This window comes from Cygnus atratus, chromosome 2 (genome assembly GCF_013377495.2).
Source record: "Cygnus atratus isolate AKBS03 ecotype Queensland, Australia chromosome 2, CAtr_DNAZoo_HiC_assembly, whole genome shotgun sequence".
NCBI lineage: Eukaryota > Metazoa > Chordata > Aves > Anseriformes > Anatidae > Cygnus > Cygnus atratus.
In genome coordinates, this window is record NC_066363.1 from 59,572,545 (window position 1) to 59,593,784 (window position 21,240).

The following is a 21,240-nucleotide window of genomic DNA, read 5'->3' on the forward strand; positions in this document are numbered from 1 at the left end:
GTGGTTATCTTGTGTGCTGTATGAGCTAAAACATCGCAGCACAGCACAGCACAGCAAATTCAGTCAGATGATTCAATACAAATTTCCTGGCTTTGAAAAGTCAAATCTTCAGTCTCATTTGAAAACTATTTCTTTTTCCTATTACCTTTTCTTCACATACAAAGGCAGTTTAATAGAATAACACTTAGAAAATCTTTGAAAATAGAGCCTTAGTAGGAGAAAGGCTGAGCCAGGCATTATTCAGTACAAAGAGAAAAAAACAGTTTCTCTGTACTGGAAAAAATCACCACAAGAAAAAGGAAATTTTTGCTGAAGACACATTTACTCCTCTACCATTGACTTTGAAATACATGCTCTTCCAAATGGCATGGACTCTGTTTTTTGATTGGTTTACATCCTATACATGAAAGTGGCACACTCCCATTTCGGAAAGAGGGAGCAATAAAGGTTCCCTTAATGTCTAACCTAATAACCCGAGTGATAGCACAGATAGCCTGGGGAGGTCACTAAAGCTGAGTTGCCTGCTAGGAATGGTGTAGATAAAGCCCATCCTGCTTTAGGTGAGGGTAGAAGAGATGCTTGCTCAAGCTCCTTTCCAGTCATATATATATATATATATTTTTTTTTTCTTTTAACAGTATCTTCCATCAGTCTATCTGCAAGTTTGCCAGACATCTATCTGCTAACATTTGTGCAGATGCATGTAGGTCAGCTAAATCCAAACATCGGTAGAGCCTAAGGTCAAAACAGATTGTTGAGCTTATCTCGTCCAGTGTTTCTGAACATTTTCCCAACCGTGATCTCATATTACAACAGAACAGAATAATAGGCCCCTTTCCATCTTCTTGCCTGTAAAGGAGGAGCAGCTGAAATCCCGTTGGACGTCCCAAGACCAGAAGATTAAGAATGAAGGCTGTAGGTCAGCCCCCGAGTAGAGCTGTGTACACCAACTCCCAGTGCAGATGGGCGCACAGCTGCATGACTGAAGTGTGCAAATGGCAATATGCACAGGCAGGACACAAAGCATGTAAAGAAAGGGACTCAAGGTCTGCTGTCTGCCACATACCAAATGAATTGTTGGTAGAAGGTGACTGATTTTTGGAGACTCCTCCTAATGCGTACTAACGCTGTTCAGAGAGTCATGCTAGCGTATACCACAGCTAACGCTGACTTCATTAGAACTCTCTGGTCAATGAAAGCAATTGTGTGTTGTCTAGTGGTTGGACTGGAAGACAGGAAAAGATTTGATTCAATACTAGCTGTGCTCCTGACTCATAGCTTACCCTCCAAGCAAGTCATTTGACCTTTCTGTAGTTCAGTCAATCTGGCTGGAAAATAGTGCGGGAAGAAGGGAAAAAGCAGTATTCTTGCTGAAAACCACAGACGGAATCTGAGCTGAGTTTTCCTAGGTTAAAAAAGAAAAAGACAATATCAGAACGTGAGTCAGATTCCGAACCTTCCTGGCCTTTTCCACTCAGGACGTCTGGTAGTATCATCATTATCATAGCAGAAAATCATTTACTTCAAGTCTTGCTTCTAGCTCAGAAACCAAAAGGAAATACTCGGTACTTGTGCCAGGTACACTCAGCTCCTGAATAGATTGAAGGACTATCTGAACAGATTTAATAACTTTGGACTTCTCTACATGGATCATATTTAAAGGGTATAAATAACCAGAGCAAAAACTGGAACAGAGATGGATTTATATTAATAATATTTTTTTAAAATTTTTCTGATGGGAAAATGGAAAAAGTAGGGACTTAAAAATACCTTTTTTTCACCCCCCCCCCCCCCTGTTATGCTTTCTGTCAGATTTTGTACTATAGAGACCTAAAGAACATTTTTTGGCAAAATACCAAGCTAAATACAACATGGTGTAAGTTCCTAATAATGGAAAGAAAGTTGTGGTGGGAAAGTGTCTAGAGCAGATTTTGTAGACAGAAGGTCCCTGAATTGGCTGCAAAAACAATTTCTTTTTCAGAATGTCTTCCTCATTTTGAAAATATAAATAGCTCTAATTAAGTGCCCCAACCTTTTTCTTTTAGTATGAGTAGGAAGTGGAGCTGTAAAAGATTGATTTTGGCCAGTACTGCCATAAAGTGGTGAAAACAATAACGACCTGTAAGGGAAACTGAAATTCAAAGGGGGCTGGATTTGTGGTTCTGAATATCTTGAAAATGTCTCTGTTTTTGTGAGAAACCTCTTCTGGACCCATGAAATCAGACCCCCTCTGGATTTCAGGAACGTTTGAAGTAGAGCAAAAGGCCCTCACCCTGACAGATGACTTACGTGGAGAACTACCATATGAATGGTAATATTGAAGACACATCCACACATACAGCTCTGGTGGATGTACCTCTGCACAGCGGGTCTCAGGGGGGGAGGCAAGACCCATGAGCACTCTGCAGTGAGGGGATCACATGCAAAATGCTGAAGGTGAGTGAGCCTGTTAAGTTCAGGTGCCGTGCATTTTCGTTTCAGCCCTTAATGAAAACAGAATCTGCTTTCAGTTTGATACCAGGTGAAATATTGTGATGCTTTGATCTGATGGTAGACATATCACTAGAAATGAGGCTTTAATATTGTAGCCATCACACTGCTGACTATTTATCAAGGGGTCTACAAAAGACCTGCCATATGAAAAATGTTTATATATTTTCACAGATCTAAATGTTCTACTTAAGTCTTCTGAACTTCTCTTCAGAAGTCTTGAGAAGTAATTAGCTCTCTCTCATCCTAGGTAGAGGGATTATCAGAGATTTTAGGTTAATACGACCCAGTAACTATAATGACAGCATTGCATAATAGGAGACATTAGCAGGGAGGAGCTGGAACGTGGAAATGGGTTTTCTCCATCAGAATTTTTATTGTTACAAAATGTGATACAGATAGGAACATTTTTATGAGTCCCAGGGATACCACTTCTCCATCAACATCATTTGAAGACAACGAGTCTCTCAATTTTATTTTCAATTACGAGTTAAAACATGATCAAGAGGCTCTTTGTGGGCTCCCGTGAATTAATCACAATCACTGAACTGTTGCATTAAAAGACATAGAGGACCTAATGGACAATAGAGGTCTGGCAAGGTTTCACAGTAAACAAATCTGAACTGAAACTTAAGTCTTCTTTGAACTCAGACCTGACCTTGACCTAAGCAGGATTTACATCCAGAAATTACTCTCTTGGCTTATACATATGAAGTCAGAACTGCACTGCTAGATGTGAAACACTGTGAACTCTGATGCTCTGAAGTAGACCCATGCATCTGTATCACCTGGAAAGCTAAAAATATTTGGACGTAGAATTTGATAGGAGTTGTCAACATTGTGGGCTTGTCTCATCTGTTAGAGTTCTGAACAGTTTTAAAAGTTTTGCTTTCAATCTGTGCAGTCACTTCATTTTTAAAATTCCCCTCTGTTACTTCTTTTGTGTAGAAGAAAATTTATTTCCCAAATGCTTATTTTTTCTCCTATGATGCAATTGGAGTGGAATATTGTCTCTTTCTCACATGCTTCTATATTGTTAATGCATTACTTTGTGCATTCAGATTATAGTGACATTGTAATTTCAAGGAATTTACAATTTGGTCATAAAATACAAGTGTACCATGACCACACAACAGGAACAACATTCATGATATAATCCCAAGTTTTCGTATTTCCTTCAACCTCATTTACACAGTAATACTGCAGAAATTACCTTACATTGCAACAAGTAAAAGCAACAGAGCCAAGTCCAAAGGGACAGATGCAACAAACAATTTTTCTTTTTTCCCTTGTGTTGAGCTGGTCAAATGCAAGCCAGCTGCACACTAGAAACAATGTATGCATGGCAATTATGTGTGAGCTAAATATGCCCTGATTTCTCCATGAGCAGATAGCTTCAGAATAAATAAATCTACTCACACATGGGGATTTTGCCTCGCTCTCATCTTGAAGGCCAAACATTTAAACTGAGAATTTGCCTTTGGGAGATGGAATAGCCAGATTAACTTTCATTCTAGCATAGATGCTCCAGCATCATAATAGTGCTGGCTAAAACACAGGGCAGTCAGAAAGGCCATAAGATGGCCTGTGGGATGCCAAATCCGGTGTCAAACTGTTCTCTGATACACACCTTATACAATAATATGGCTGTTGTTTTCTTCATCTACAGAAGTCTGGAAGAGTTGAGACTTGTTTTTTGCACTTTCCCTTTTTCTTGTTCTCTCTGTGAAAGCATTCTTACTTCTTACCCTGGTAGGATCGGGTGAAAGTTTCTCGGGAAATTTCTTTCCCGCTTCTTCTTTATCCTGGAGCTCATCAGGACCCCTTACTGCCACAAGTTTTTTTCCTCCTTTGATTTGTGTTAGTGGATCAAGCTGTCAGGTAATTCTTCTAACTCATCTTTCCAGAGGTCTGCTACAACCATGGTAATGTAAATCATGCTTCAGAACCATAGGGCCCCAAATTGTATGCTTATTTAATTAAATATATTATATACTTAGATATATAAATGAAAGCTTTTATTTAGGTATCCTGACCTTACAGTGAGCGAAAAAATGGACTAGAATGAGAAAGAAACATGAAAAACATGGCAGGTAAAGCAGATGGAAGTTAGTTTATATGAAACAAATGCAACTTATAGTTGTTTATGAGAATCCAGCTCCTGCTATTTGAAATTGTACATACCAATATCTTGGTATATCTAGAAAAATGCTGATTGCTCTTGGCATATTAAGTTTGACATTTTCTAAACCAGTTCATAATAAAATATAATGAATGAAGGACAGTCTTTCAGATTAGAAGGCTAGTTTGCTCAAAGCATCAAAATAGCATTGATATGGTAACAGTCTGGCATCTCACAACGTGCCAGGATTAGAGCACAAGGCTGCTTCCAATTGGAAACCATAATGGGAAGTTCCTAGTTTCTCTTCCCTATAAACTCTTCCCTATAAAGCACCCATTTCTTTCTAGATGATTCATAAGATAAGGATGTTCATCCTGTAACTAATCTATCATTTAACATAGGCTTTGTGGCAGCATATGCCACTCCAATTTGAGAATTTTACTTTGGGAAATAAAAAGAAAACAATTTTTGTGGCAAGCTCTTTCTCCTCCCTCCCTCCCTCCTTCTTCCCTCCTTCTTCCCTCCCTCCCTCCCTCCCTCTCCTTCTCCTTCTCCTTCTCCTTCTCCTTCTCCTTCTCCTTCTCCTTCTCCTTCTCCTTCTCCTTCTCCTCCTCCTCCTCCTCCTCCTCCCTCCTCCTCCTCCTCAAATGGCACAGCTCTGGACTACAGTTTTCACCCCAATGTCTATATTCCCAGTGATGGGCATTTTATCATAAATTGTATCAACTGTCCATTTCCAGAAGGTTCACTAAAAAACACTTGAGGAATTGTGTCTCATATCCATTCCTAAAAATGATGCTATCTTCTACCATGCTGCTATTCTCAGCATTTCCTCAAATTGGAGAAATCATCCCCAGAAGTCTTGCCTTGGCAAAAAGAAACAATCACATTAAATCCTGGTATCAGAGGGAAGTAATTTTATGCATGACCTTGAAGGCTGGATGTGGGCAGAATAGAAGGGGAGATTCCTAGCTTTCTACACAACCTTGTAACTACACTTGGAAGGTCCCAAGAAATCAGACTGGAAATTTGGGTTGCGTCTAATCACACCACTACTGCACTGGTATTTTTAGTGACTTTTTTTTTATTCCCCAAAATCCCCCTGAAGAATAAATACCCTACTGAAGCCTTACAGGTAAACATAGAAGAGAGGATTTCCAGTAATGTTTCAAAAAATGTGTATGAAACAGCTGTTCAGGTGGAACATCCAAAATACCTGGTGCCTTGGTATGGCATAAGCTATTTGTACTGATAAGGTTTAGTCACTTACAATTAATCTCAGATCCCTGTCAATAAAAGATTTATCATGCAATGCTATGTCTTTTTTATTTGCCTAAGAGTCTCTCCCTTCCACTCTGACCAAAAGAAGTGGAATCAAGATTAATCAGTAAATTACTTTAACCTCGGTAGGGTTTCTCATTAATTCGTGGTTTCTCATTTCCCACATCCCCATCACTGCATAAAACTTCCCCTTTTACAGACAGTTCACTGTTTACATGATAAACATACTCCCCGCATTACCCTTCTGGACTTGTATTGCTCAACCATGAGAGCTTCAGTACATCCCACTTCCTTACCATCCCCTTGAAACCTTGTTGATGACAGTGCTTGGTGACCACAACAGGCAGTGAGTACTAATATTGCAGTACAGAGAATTTCCCCGATCAATGAAGCATAACATTCAGTTTCTCCAGCTGTTCTAATTCCTGGAAACCTGCGAGAAAAAACCACTGTGGAGGTAAATGGACTATCTTGGAGCAGAAGCATCACCCACAACTTAAAAGAAGTGACAGAAGAGGACAGGGCTTTTGCCCCGAGAGTGGGCTATGGCAGCTCCTTTTGTTGCACTGCTGAGATAAAAAAGAAATACTTTAGAGTGTGAGTAGCGCTCACTCTGGAAGCTCACCAAAGGGGAGGCAATTCCTCTGGAGGTTTAGCTGGGACAACTGACTGCCTGCAAGCTTGTGCCTGCAAGAAGAGGCTTCATGGCTAAAGCTCATCCTTGCCCTGCCATCCCTGTTTCCTTGTGTGGCTACAGCTCCACAAAATGCCACTTCACATCTGACAGGCACAGCCCTTCCCGAGAGGCAGCCTGCACCCACTGCACAGCAATAAACCCACATTGCCATCTCTCCCATTGTCACAGGGAAGTGCATCAGCAGGGTAGGTATAGGGGTATTTCTGTCTCTTTTTCTTTCTGTCTTAACAGTGTAAAATATTTCAGGTGGCAGCTTCAGAAACCAGACTTCCAGCCTACCTGATATAAGATAAGGCACTTTAGAGATTATGTTTGCTTTGAAAAAATGCACTCCACCAAGACAGTTTTACTCCAGGGACTTGCTAGAGATGAACCCTACTGAGGTATACATCAGTGCCAGCAATATCTCTATCCCATTAGTACTGACTATTTAATAAACCTCACCAGCTTTATTTTAGTTTTTAGTAGTTTTTAGTACTTTTTTAGTAGTGTCCTTCTAGAATTATTTCTGCAAATCAACTGACAAGGGCCAGGGGAAAAACACTAAAATTGACCAGCAACTTACATTAGCAACTTAAATTGAATCATCAGATTCAAGCTATCTGCAAAACCAGAGGCGTTTAAACTGTATTCAAAATTTACCAAGTTAATTTCTATGTTCCTCCCAATTAATTAACTAAACAGTAAGAGCCAGGATCCAGTCTCAGATCCAGGGATACCATCTGTCACAACCTGGCTCAGTCCCATCGTGTAAGGTCACCAGTCTGCTGTGAGTGGGCTCCACCCATGGTGTCCCACCTGCTTCCAACCCAGCCATTTCTGAGGCAAACGGCCTCTCCTTGTGCTTCTCATGGCCCTGGGGCACCTCTGACCCCTCTCTGGAGAGGTGAAACCCTGCAGGGCATCCAGCTCTGCCACGCTGCCTGGGGCTCACGCATGCTCCTGGGAATGTCAGCTGGGGTTTCAGGGGAGCATTTCCACACTTCCAGCTTAACTCCCCCACCAGGACAATGTGATGGAACAAGGAGAGGTGTTTCAGCAGAAGAATGTCTGAACCACAGACACGGGTACTCTTGAAAGGAATTGAAAATCACAGCCCTTCTGAAACAGGGTGGAGTCCTTGCTTAGTCACCCCTTCTGTGAACGTAAGGGCTGGGGTGAGCCCATCCTTGTTTACACACACTCAGGCAGGACTCAGGCATACTCAGCTGCTCTCCTTTGCAGTACGAGGAACCCCTGGCTGTTTTCTCCCTGCTTTTCTTTGCAAAAAAACATCCCATGGGAAAGGCCAGTACCTAGAGGATACTAGGTAGCTACCAGTACTTAGTGTACTGAGTCCTAAATTAGCATCTTGATGGCTTCTTATAGCTAGTGCCTGGAAAGGTCGCTGAGAACATTTCTGAGGCAGAGCCAACCCAGCAAGCTGCCTTGATGATGTCTACATATGTGTCTGGGAAGATACAAGATAGAGCCATGCTCTTGGCCCCAAATGTGTGCTGGGAGCTTGAGAAGCTTCACCACTGGGGCACCACCCTGTGGTGTAATGTCACCAAGCCACTGTAGATAAGGATCCCTCTTCCCAGCCGCAAAGCATTGATTAAAGGTTGGCGGAGTGAAGCCCCAGCCTTACGGAGCTCAAAGGAAGATCTTACTTTGATTTCACTGGAGTCAGAGCTTCAGTCATGGGCTGCAGATGATACAGGGCTGTGTGTACAGATAAATGTGTTTTCTGGATTGCCTTCAGGGCACTTAGTGCCTTGTAAGATCAAGATGCAGATGCTCATGTGGCTTTTGACATCTCCTGAATTACTGTATTTCTGAAACCTCATTGCAGTTAACTGGATGGAATTGTTCTAGACAAAAAACAATGTATCTATCAAGAGACATGAAAGAATGATTTGTGATAAGAAATTAACAGCAAGTGGCTCACCTACCCACAGAACAATACATTCTTTAGAGGAAAGCAGTCATCTGCCTTTTAAATTGTGTAGAATTTAAACATACTTCTGTAATATGTATTTGAAAATGGTGTTGAAATGGATATGTTATCAATGTTACATAAGAAAACTGTATTTTAAAGTGCGTGTTTTTACCAGGTCACCTAAAAACGCATAGCCCATAAGTGTAATCACCTAAACAATAATTAGATGTGCATGTGTATGTGTATGTGTATGGGCACTTGCATTTTTAGTAATAAATTTGAAAAGTGCAAATAGCATCTATGAAAAGGAACATTTAGGAGGGATCAAGGAATAGTGGAGGGACTCAAACTCTCCTTAAAGTTAAGAAAATGAGTTTTTATCAGTGTACCCTAAATCTGATGGTATAAAGATGGAAGATACAAACTTACCTAGAGAAGCTGCATATATTTTTGCCCACACCTACTGAAGAGCAAATGAAATTACAAAATAAATTAAAAATAATTAGGAACTTTAGGTGCCTCCACTTTGCCAAATTTTATTCACTGTAACAGCACCTAGACTTCTGTAGCTAAGTTGTTGAGCTGCACAAATAGGTCCTTATAGGGTCTGGTCTGAAGTTAAGCACCTAAAGCACACAGTTGGAAATGTTAGATGAAGAAACAGATGTGTGAATTATCTAATTTCCATTGATGTAAATGGGAATTAAATGCCTAAAGAAGGAATGATCTGCCTCTTTGCTACAGCCTTGTATTTAATGGATTCTGCAGAGACTTAAAACTTGCGCCAAAGATTTACAGCTAACAGCATTTTTCGCCCCAAATCTCCAACAACTGATGAATAAATAAAAGCCTCTATTGTCATTCAGCATGATACTTCTTTTTTTCAGCAGTATAATGCTTTTACACTTTCCAAAGGTAGAACTTAAGCTATAGGACGTTTCTCTCATCTGCTACCTGGGGGAGAGCCGTGTGTGCAGCGTCATGTTTTAATTTAGGCAAGGCTTGGGATTATGCTGACAGGCACAGCATGGTGGAAGGAAGGGGCTGAGCAGTAAAAGTCCATGTGGATCCTTTCTCGGTCTAGACAGGATTTGCTTTCAGGGCCAGAATAAAACTCAGATCAGAAATGAGGCTATCCTTCATCAGCCCACCATGGATCTGAATATATTTCTGCTTGGGATTTTTTCCCCTCTCTTGTCAGTCCAGAGGGTCACTTGGACCCCTTTATTCTAAGTTTAGGAATACCAATCCTTTTCGTTGGTTTTGAGGATGTGAGAAAAAAAAAATCCTATGGGTTTTGAAGGCTGAAATGAAGCAGAAACCTTTTGCTGCTGGCTGCAATGCAAGTACATAGAGATGGCCTGAAGCCCAAGCCATGTTTTTTTTTTTTTTTTTTTTTTTTTTTATTTGGGACCTTACAATTTGGGAAACCTAGACAGCCTTGCATCTCATTAGTTTGGTAATCCCTTTGCTTCAACAACAGAAGCAGAGGGAGATGTGACTCATTTCCCAACCACCACTACCTCTGGCACCTCAAGACAAATTAGTGCCCAGTTTCTGGGCCAGCAAGTTAGATGTCTGTAAGCTCAGCCACACCAGGTCTGTGCAGTAAAGGTGATGCCACCTGTGTGCGTGCACAGCCACGGCTTTTCCTTCAAAATTTTCCATCATAAAGTAAGGTGGAGCAAGTTCCCAATTCTACATTTATCAGCAGTCTATAGTTTTCTACCAGCTGCAGGGAAAGAAGGGTCAGGAAAGCCTTTATGTATATAAACAGCTATTGCATTTGAATTGTCTTTTTTTTTTTTTTTTTCAGGCAGAAGCATGTTTCTTATTTATCTGAAAACATCCTGTTCAAATTTAAGATTTTCTGTGGTTAGTTGCTGTTCATTTTTATCTGTTCTCAAACCAGTCAGGATGGGAATAATTTCTGATGGGTGACCAATAGTGAAAAAAAAAAAAGGAGGAGAGAAGATGTATGGGGGGTCCTGGGCATGGTGTGGTTGATGTTACAATCTGAATTTGAAATGGGATAGCATATGGAAGGTCTACCAGGACTTCTGAGAAAAACAGCTAGCTAGCCTGGGATCTGCAGGACATCTGCAGGGCAAATACATCCATGTGTCCTTTTTTGACTATTAGTCATTACTGTGCAGTTTAAGAAGTATGCGTCATGAAATAATCCGGGTAACCTTATGTTCTAGCTGTTATACATGGTGTGTCTTGTGCCTTTCCGTGAATCTATCATTCAGATTTTTGATCAGACATACATCAAAACAGCAATTACCTGACTCCTCTTTTGGAAGATATTTCTACATCTGCATTTCAAGAGATTTTTGTCTGTAGGTTCGTGCTTTGGGACTACAAGATCCTCAACATTTAGTTGAGCAAAACATTCTGAATCCAAAATCAGGTTCAGATTTCCTATCATATTTAGATTTATGAACAGTTTGCCAACAACTCTGTGGAAATACTGACTATCTACAAACCCTACCTGAGGTAATGGAAGCAGCAGGGCATGCATAATATTTTTGCTTTTGTTTCTGTTTCTGTAGTGGTCACTTTTTGTTCTTCAGTTTGTGTAGAGTCCCTTCAGCTCACTCTACATCGTGGAGTATTACCACAAGAAAAATGCTGTGAGAGCTATGCTGCATTGCCTTTTGGTTTTTGTACATATAAATCAACCATAGATCATAAAACACAACCTGTAATAACAATCACCAATATTTAATAAATTTCTGACTAGTTTGAAAACCTGTTCAAATACTTTGTACCACCCACAAAAACATTTGTAATAAATTGCAAGGCAATAAAAATCACATAACACATAATTACTGGCATTATTGTATCCTTCACTTTTTTGAGGGGGGAGGAGCTGGGCAGAGAGAGGAAGACGCTGGGTTTGAGAAAAAAAAAAAGGAACTTTTCAGTTGAATTTTATGACCTAATTTGTTATACGATTCTTTAAATAATACACTTTGAGCAGTGCTAAATATGTAAAAGGAGTTTTTCAAACAGATCACAAGTTCTGTTTCTGAATGAGTCATTTCTGATCAGTAGGATTCTCTTAACAAGGGAGTTACAGCAGAAGGACCAAAACACATTTCCATTGAAACCAGTGGCAAACTCCCGTTGACATCAACAGATGACAGAGGATTGACCTGACAGGCACATTAAAATCAAGGATGGAAAAACTTAGAGAGGTATTATTTAAAAAAAAAAAAATCTGCAAGGACTCTTCCAATTCAGTATCCATAGCTTTCGGCACATTTTATCATTCTCCTAGTTTGCACACAGGAATGAGGCGTAAATGTGTAAATGGCTTAAATACATACAAACACTAAATCCATGTTTACATTTGCACTAACATAAGATTCTGCCCTCATATCTATGGCTTGTGGTGAATTTACCAAGAAGTTGGTTTTACCAAGAAGCTGAGTTACTCATTGCTGTAGGGATATTCTGCTTGTGATTCAAAAGAAGTCATTTTACCAACCAAGGAAGAAAACAGAAAATCTATTAAACAAACAAACAAAGAAGCAGAACATGGGTTTTCAGGTGAAAATATAGGCTTCTCTGCTTAAAATAAGGACTGAGCTGACTGGATCATAGTATTTGCAAACCACCAAAAGTGATTTAGAAGCATCAACATTTTTGTTACTCTTTGTTTTTAAAGTACCTAGCAAGCCTAATTCCCATGGAAAGTCCCGGGAACTTGGGAACTTGTATGCCTCTGGGAAAGGGACTCAGATTCCTCTGAATATACTACATGTGAGCTTTTAGATGTTTAGCCATTTGAACTAAATTACCTATTCGGTTTTAAAAATATATCAGTTATGAGCTTTACTCATGATCCTGTCCCAGACTCACTCCTTCTCAAAACCTGATTTATTCCTTGATATATTCTCTGATAATTATTCCTTTCCTAGGTAAGTATCATATAATTAAAGCTCTTTAGTTTTGCCAGGAACTCTGCTAATGTGTATTACTGATCTTGGCTCTCACCAAGGACACACACCCCTTGGTGTCTGGTGATGCTACCATGTAGCAGATAAGGCAAGAAGCAAAGACCAGGTGCTGAACCTTGTCACGAATGACTTTATCCCAGGATATCTATGGATCTCAGAAAGACTTCCACTTGCTACAGAGACTAAACAGACAGCTCATTTGAAGGGAGGCAAACTGTTTTCAGTCCCCTAAAAATAGGATTAAAAAGAACTCAACATGTGGAACTCTGCAGTTTCCTACCTCTTTTTTTTTTTCCCCCCATCTAGTGTATTTTCATCTTTAAACAAATGCTTTGAAAAATACACTTTAAAAAAAAAAATAAAAAATTGTGCAATTAGAAAAACATTTATTTCAATACTGCTGAAATACTTTTCCTGTCTCTAATTTAAAGTCTTGCAGGTGAAAATGTAAGAAAAACAATTTGGGGCATTTTTCACAGGCAGTCACAAGATCCGGTAAGACAAATTGTGGACCAAGGGAGGAGCAGCCTCTGCCAACTGCAGCAGCTGAGTTAGAAAGTTACATTCTTCCACCAAGCCACTTTTCCCATTGTTAACATGTGTACCAAGGCATTTGGGGATGATATGCATGTGCTGCACACAGACAGTCACGGGATTAAACAGAGCCACTCACAGAATACATTAGCCCCAGTTTTAATTGCAAACCTTCCAGCCCTTCTGTCACACCAGAATCTCTTCAGATTTACAAGGATTACGATGAGTAGAAGATGTTATGCAAAGAAATTACAACAAACATCAGCCTCAGCATCTTGGATGAATTCATCTTCTGACAATGAATGCTCTATGCATACACAGGACACTACATGTAGATCATTTAGGGCTCACCAATGAGCAAGTGGTATGGTTGAAGAACCAAGGAAAAAAACTCTGTTGAATGGTATTAATAAAACCATGGAACCACATTTTTAACAAACTGAGATGGAGGAAGCAAACTGGAATTTAGTGTACACTTGAGATGCAAGATTAATGCTCCCAGAGCAAAAATGTTGAGTTCAAATGTCTAAGCCAGTAAAGGCATATTTAGACACCTAAACAAAAATGGCCTGGTCTGCTGTGTTGCTGAGCACCTGCACTTCCCAGTGAGATCAGTGGGTTTTGCAGGCTAGCTTTAGGAACACAGGTTTGAAATTTGTGAGTATGAAATGGAATAACAAATGGGGAGTGCAAAAGCTGTGTCAGCAGATGCACTAGTCTTTGCCATAGTAGTGTCCTGCAGATGTTAGAGAGACGAAAGCAATTTTCCACGATAGATGATATGTTCAATATATATACAATTAAAGTAATGGGAAACAAAATGAGAAATGGGGTCACGCTCATCTGCTCTTTTGAAGATGTTTTTCCATAGAAAGAAGCAGCTGAATGCAACTGTCGTTTAGTTACATCAAAACAACATAACATGTGCGAGCAAGGGAATCCTGGCACGTTAATTGGCAGTGTAGCTGGTAATGTGCTGTGTGCTGGACACCGATGCCTCACTCTCTCCCCCCCGCCTCTCTCTCTCCATCTTTTTCCCTTCTTAATAAGAAGGGTAAACTCAAGAGAAGGCTTCCAGAAAACAAATAGGCATTGTTCCCTGGATGGTAGATACGTGGGATGTACACAACAGATTTTGTTCCACTGGGTATGGGAAGACGAACAAGTCACCACAGGGTAAGCCAGTATGTTGGATTTACAGCACACAAGCTGCTCTATAGTAATAATCCTTATGCACCCTGCATGACACTGCAGTAAATGCAAAACACTTCACCTCTCAAAGGACTTGGATGCCTAAAGACACTCTATCTCCATGTGCCTAACCCATACTGAAATCCATGGGAATCTGGCACACAAGAGCTTTTGGAAACATTACTAGCTGTCCACCTGCAACTTTATGTACCTAAAATGCTTTGAAAAACCTGACCCTGGATCTCAGGCAGGTAATGAACCATTTTCATACTCATTTCATTTGATGCACGGAGAGCATGTAGGCCATTAGGAGAACTATTAACTCGCTCACCACTGCCTGCGTTACCGGTCCTTACGGCCCCTGCTGCCGGGGGAGAAGCAGGGGGCTGGTGGGGTGGTTGGAAGGGATCGGCATCCTATTGCTCTTGGCAGTGCGGCTCCTCCGCATCCACCTGCATCCCCTCTTTCTGCCAAACTACGAGCCCCAGTCTTTTCCTGGCCCAGTTACATCTCCCAGAGGGCAGGTTGATGGGTAATATAGTAGATTGCAATTCCCTCAAGTTCAGCTCTAAAATCAGTATGCTGCAATTGTACCTAAAGAGGCTTGAGTTTTGAAGTTGAGTAGCTCCTGCTGAGGTCAGAGGACAGAAGGCCAGTCTAACAGAAGGTTTGAGATATGAACAATAGCTACCTGAGTGTGGTGTGCAGGGTCAACCCTCCTCTTTCTGCGGTAAGACCACCGCTGTGGGAGTTAGGGACCCCTGACTTTTTGCTACTGCTTCCTTTCACTCTGCTGCTGGTATAATGCTGATGATGCTCCCTCTAAGTCTCCTGCTCTGTGAATGGTGGGGAGTATCTGGTGAAACTACTGACACGTAAGCCCATATGATATGACTGGCACATGTTATTTTCAGGCAGTTGTTAAGGGAAGTCTCAGAAACTGTATTACAAGCTTCAGGACTTTCGTGTAGGAATGACAAATTAGCAGAACAGCGTGATGGCACTAGGGGATTCACAAGTCTGAGATTAGCTTATTTTCTGTTGCAAATATACTTTGTCCTGATGTTATGCCTCACCCAGCTCTGATACCACTCTTAGACTAACACACTGTAATATATAATATAATTAAAATTGTCAATGTTGCATAAATTTGGTAGGTGTTAAAGCATCTAGTGCTTATAATTTCTACTGTAAACAAGAGCCTTAAAAACCTTGGAAGATGTAAGCTTAAAATTTATCTGTTAGTTTGTGTGTTTGCAGCACTTCTGTGTAAATTGATATTGGCCTCTTTTGCATGTGAACTTCATTATATATAGTTCCAGATTAACTCTATAGACTAAATACATGTAAACAAGAAAAATAATATACCATGACTGAGAAGACACTAAATGCATAGAAATCATGGACTTAGAACTGAGGAAACTTTAATTTCTCCTGTAAAAATATGACCTAAGCCTGTATTGCTCTAAGCACACCAAGAAACAACAACGCAGAGCTCAAAAAGTAGAAGTATTGCACAAGTTATTTAGGCCTGAGTGTTACTGCTAAATGCACCTGTGGTCATGAAATGCTTCATTTAATTTGATGGGATAAGAAATCTGAGTATGAGGAGATAGTAGCTCATTAAGGGCCTTATAGTCTTTCTTGTTACCAGATGAATTTTATCCTTAAGCAGTTTGGCACAGATAAGGAAAAAAAAAACCACAACTCATCTCACATCTCTTAAGCCTGCGCTTTAGCCACACATCCCTTCCCTCCCTATCTTTGTGAAAGCTGGAAGACCACAGCGTCTGGCAAAATATTTAATGATAGTAATACTAAAACATTTCCCACTGACTGAAGGAACTACAGAAGTAACACATAGTGTGTGTAGGCCTCTGTCCAGAAATAATAAACTATAGGTTTCTGTCTGATGATGAAAAAGAGCTCAGATAGCAGTGAAACAAATACATTTATCCCTGTAAGACTGAAAGATAACTGTGCTGGGCCAAATATTAAGTGATAATTACTAGGGATAAGCAAACCCTGTGGAGCTGGAGGTTTTGTAAGCAGCTCAGGCTTTTAATATGTTTTGGAGTTAGAGTTTTATAAAATCCCAGGCTTTGAAAAAAGAAGTTGTAGAAGGTTGGAAAACTCATAACTCTGCTTTTTCTGTTCGCTCCTACTCCACTGCTTCTGTAGGAAAAATGGTAACGGTGATGTAGGCTGCACAAGGAGGAGAACAGAAGTACCCATGCCCCTTTCAGACCTCCAAGTCTTGGTCGCCTTGCAGGACACTGAGGAAGACTCTCCACCTTCCTCACATCCGAGTAGCTCGGAAGGAATGTTTTTCCCTCAGCTGAGCTGGGAGAATGGCTGGCAAACGTCAAGGTTTTCAAGCCCCTTGTTTTTTGTTGCACCCATATTGATAGTTGGTGCTTCCTTATCAAGACCTTCACTGCTGCAGCTGGTCTACTACGTGTGAATCTTTGCTTTCTTTTTTTTAGGACAAAGAAAGAAAAGTTAAAGAAGGTAAAACAAAATCTAGCTGCCATGGCTTCTGAAAGAGGTTGTCCTGAGTTGTGACTTCTCAGTTCAAGAGGTCTGCATTGCTGATAATACCACACATCTGCAAGAAACTATAATGCTACCTACAAACCCATCAGCAAAACAGTCTGTGAGCTGCTGCTCAGCTTTCTGAACCCCCAGCAGAGAAAGACAAAAACAAGAGCAGGAGCACAGAAGTTGTGCTGGCAGCAGCAGCTGGGAGCAGGGAGTTACTGCTCTCCAGAGATACCCAGCTGTTTCAGCAGACAGCCCCATCACAGCAGCTGCTTTGCCCTCACCCACCGTTACCTAGCTTCAACTTTGCTAAGCTGAGCTGCAAACTCCAATGTTATAGCCCCAGCTTTCTTGCACAGTGGCAAGAGGCAGTGACCTTAAGCTGAAGTGGAGAGGCAAATGATGTGTAAAATTATTGCAAATACACAGATTTTTTAGAGATAAAAGGGGCAGCCACAAAAAATGGGCAGCCACAAAAAAATAAGTAACCTAAATCATCACTCGGAGAGCTACACAGCCCTTCTTCCTTACAGAATCTCTTCCTCTGTTGGGAAGAAAGCAGCCTGCTACTGCAAGTGGTGCTTTATTCATTCGGAGAAGAGGAAATGGAAAAAAAACAGGCTTGCTCTGCTACATAAAAGATTTACCACCCATTCTGAAATCCAGCAGTAGCAAAGGCACAGACCAGGGTACTGAAAGACAGAAAAACTCAAGGTATACCACCATAAACAAGCCTAGGCTGTCTTTGCTCTGACACAACCAAGCCCCTGCTTTTGAAGGACACAACTTCCCTAAATAACCTAAGAAAGTTTCATGCTATTGGCATGGCTGGAAAGATTTTGCCCAGAGCTGCAGCTGACTATTTTGGCATCCATACTCCTCCAGCTGTAAACATTCTCCATGTACCCTGCTTGCAGTGTATGTTCTTGGGTGCAGTGGCAGCAGCAGCAGACAGGGCTTGGACATAATTCTCTTGCTTAGTTTTTACCATTTGAGCCCTTGCTCTGCTTCAGATTTCTCTGACCCAAAAGGGGGATGACTAGGAGTTATTGACTCATGAAAACAAACCTCTCAAAGCAGAAAAATGTAGCAACTGCCTTATGATAGAAGACAAAATATCATTACTTCTCCCATCCACAAAATAATAAATTAAGTCTAGAGATGCAGTGGGGGATATATGGGAACGAGGGCAAAAGACTACAGTCTATGATCACAGAATTGCTTCCTGGGAGAATGGGAAGAGTGGGAGAGCTTTACAGAAATCACAGGGTGCAGTTGTATGTGGGATCCTCTGAAAACATGGGACTTTTCCCTCTTCATAGGAAGAGTGTCTGGCCACAGCTAGGAATTCATACATTGTTAATTCAGGACTTCCTTCTCTTCACAGCAGCCCAAATTGGCATTTTGCCCCCTTTAAAAGGAAAACAAATCTAATCCTTTTGGAGTTCTGTTCCTCATTTTAAAAGTGTGTGAGTGGGTTTGAAATGAAACAAAATATGTCCCCCTCTTATTAGTAATGCCAAATTGCTGGAACTGATTGGAGGAAGGAGAGATCGGAGGGCACATTGCATGAACTCTGCACAGATTGCATGAAACAAACCTCTCTCTCTGTAAAACAATGCAGTTCAGGGGCCAGTGAATCGAGCATAAACCCCTGAGAAAATATCAAGCCAAATACATCAGTACAACATCGCTGTTTTCAAAAGAACTGAAAGATGCAATCGATGCATATATCAGACAGCATTTGCTGAAGCCTGCCAGTCTGAATTCTACTCAAACTGGTACAAAGCGGGTGTAGTGGTGTTTGGATCAATGATCTGATATCAGCAGAAATGAAGTCCGAATCAGCACTAGACTCTAGAAACAAATCTTCTACCACCTCTACCCTGTTTAGCCTTCTTCTCTCCCTGCACATCCCCCCATGTCCCCAGGCTGAATCAGAGAACTCAGCTGCATGGTATCTTGTCACTGAAAAGCTAGCTGGAAATGGCTTCTGCTGAGATGTGTTAACCATGGAAACATAGCCCTGTAAGCCCAGCAGCAAAAAAGGAACCTGTAAGCAAAATTCTCCTATCTGAGGTTTTACCTAACACTGTCTGAAAAGGGCGTAGTGTACCAATAATTACGTAGATTGCTTCAGTCATTCTCTGGAGATGTGGCAATGTGCATGCAGCGCAAGCTAGAGAAGAAAGTCTGGAGGAGGCACCAGTCTGTTTGCATTATGTAGTCATCATGCTTGCTGGAGTTGACTTGCAGCATCTGTGAACAGACTTCTCCTAATAAAGATCTTCTTTAATTGAAGGATAATGAAATCCTATGATTTTATTACCTAGGGTAGAAGTGATGATGGAGTGATACTCACGCTGAAGAAGGGTGCGTGTTTAAGAAGAGAACAAGGCAACATTTATGGAAAGAAGCAATATAACACACTCTACAGGAAAGCTGGATTTCTAGACAAAGAGTGTTGCATAATCACAGAGACCATGCAAGAGAAAAATGGATTCTGAATACTGAACTGACCATAAGAATTAATAAGGCAAGGATTCTTCCCTATCTCATATGCAGTACTTTGGCTGGGAAATACAGGAATAATTGATAATTGTAAATGATTTTAGGCAGAAGGACACTATGGACAGGTATTGGGGTTAGGATGGAGGTCAGGGAATTACGTTATTTTACCTGAAATAAAGAAGAAGAGAGCTTCTTAGGTATGTGAGTTACACAATGGAGAGCTCTGGTATCCACATGTAACTTTAGAGACAAAAAAGATTCTCTAATCAGAAACAGCTTTTTTTTTTTTTTTTTTTTTTTCTGGGACATGTGATTTCAGTTTGCAGGAGAAAATGTCAAGAGAAATATCCCCAACCCTGGGGAAACACATACAAATGTCAACAGCACAGGAGCTGTCCAAAGGAAAAATCAAAACAGTGACAGCTATTAGTGCACAGAACAAGTACATAGATGCAAGATAAAGAAGCCAATGACTCAGGACACAGCCAGACTGAAAATCATGGCTCAGTGTACATACTGTGGGAAGAACATGAAAGGCAGAAATTAACATTCTCAGCCACTGAATACAAGAGCAAAGAGTGTAAGAAATATGTCCCAGTGTACAGCCAGTTGAGAAGGAAGAAGAGCTTTCAGCAGATGAAGAGATTGGAAGAGGACTGGAGTTGTCAGGATTTATGGAAAGATTGGGAAAGCTAGTAATAAGGTTGGGTACAGCATTAGGATTTGGAAAAGAAGAGCTCAATTTCATTGCCAGATCCTTCAAAGCTTAAAGGGCTAGCTGAAGTGTTTCAGCCAGCACTGGCAAAAGGCTTATGGCTAGGGAAATAATGGTTCAAAAAACTATGGTATAGATTTGGATGAATGTTATGGATATCAAAAGTGGAGACAAAAAAAATAATCATAATTAATTGCTATATCCTGCAAGACTTACAGGAACAGGGCGAGAATAGGTGAAAGACGAAGATTTTTTTCTGAAGCACTATTAGTCCTGGCTGTGCCTACAGCGCCAGCTTGAAGATCAAAAGTATGTCCAACACTTCATTGCAAGGCTTGCAGAGAAAAGTGGATTACAGTTAAGAGTTCCAGCTTCACTTAACGTTAAGATCAGAGTTAGGATTTGGGAGAGCAAGGACTGACCAGTTTGGTTTGCTCCTATGCTTTGCTGCTGTGCTATGAGCTCAGTTTGGCTGGCAAATGGATTTGATGTGGCAGGTGAGAGCAGCTCTTCCCTGTGGCTGTTTCAGATCACTGGCCACACTTGATAAAGCCACGTAGGGCTTGGACATTATGCATATGGGCCTGGCATTACAGTGTCAAACCAAAGGTCCATCTGGCTCTGAGAATTATTATAAAGAGATGCCTAGAGTATAAAACAGAGTAAGCCTGATTGTACACTCCCAACATTCAGACATGAAATTCATTTTCATGATCTTGTCTAGTCTCACCTTGAGTACATGTAAACACTCAGTTCCACAGACTAGGAACACTGTGCCTTAGTTATATGGTCTGCAAAGAACCAACTTTGTCAGCAGTTTTAAACATGTCTCTTTGTAATTTCATTTGATTAATCTAGCATTTATATTGGAAAAGACAGTGGCCAAATGATGCCTATTGATTCTGTGAATGATTTTACAAACCATTGTCAACCCCCCGCCGTGTTGTGTGCTTTCTAGAATAGAAATGCCTAACTTATTTACATGGCCCTTGTATGACCATTTGTATGGCCCAGTTCTGCTATATTTTCATCCATAAACTAATGTGCTACCTCAAATTAGGGTAGAGCTCTTCAGCTCTCCAAAAAGTAGAAAAGTTATGTTGGGTTTGCTTTAGAATAAGCAGATAACATGCTACTGTGAGATCCCATGAGGTCCACTGCTGCCAGAAGGCTTGTAGCATTTGAGAGCTGTTAAGGTATGGTTGAGTCAAGGTTTTGAAGGGAGGTTTTGAAAATTGTCTTTCCTGCTTGACTCTGTAAGGTCTGTCT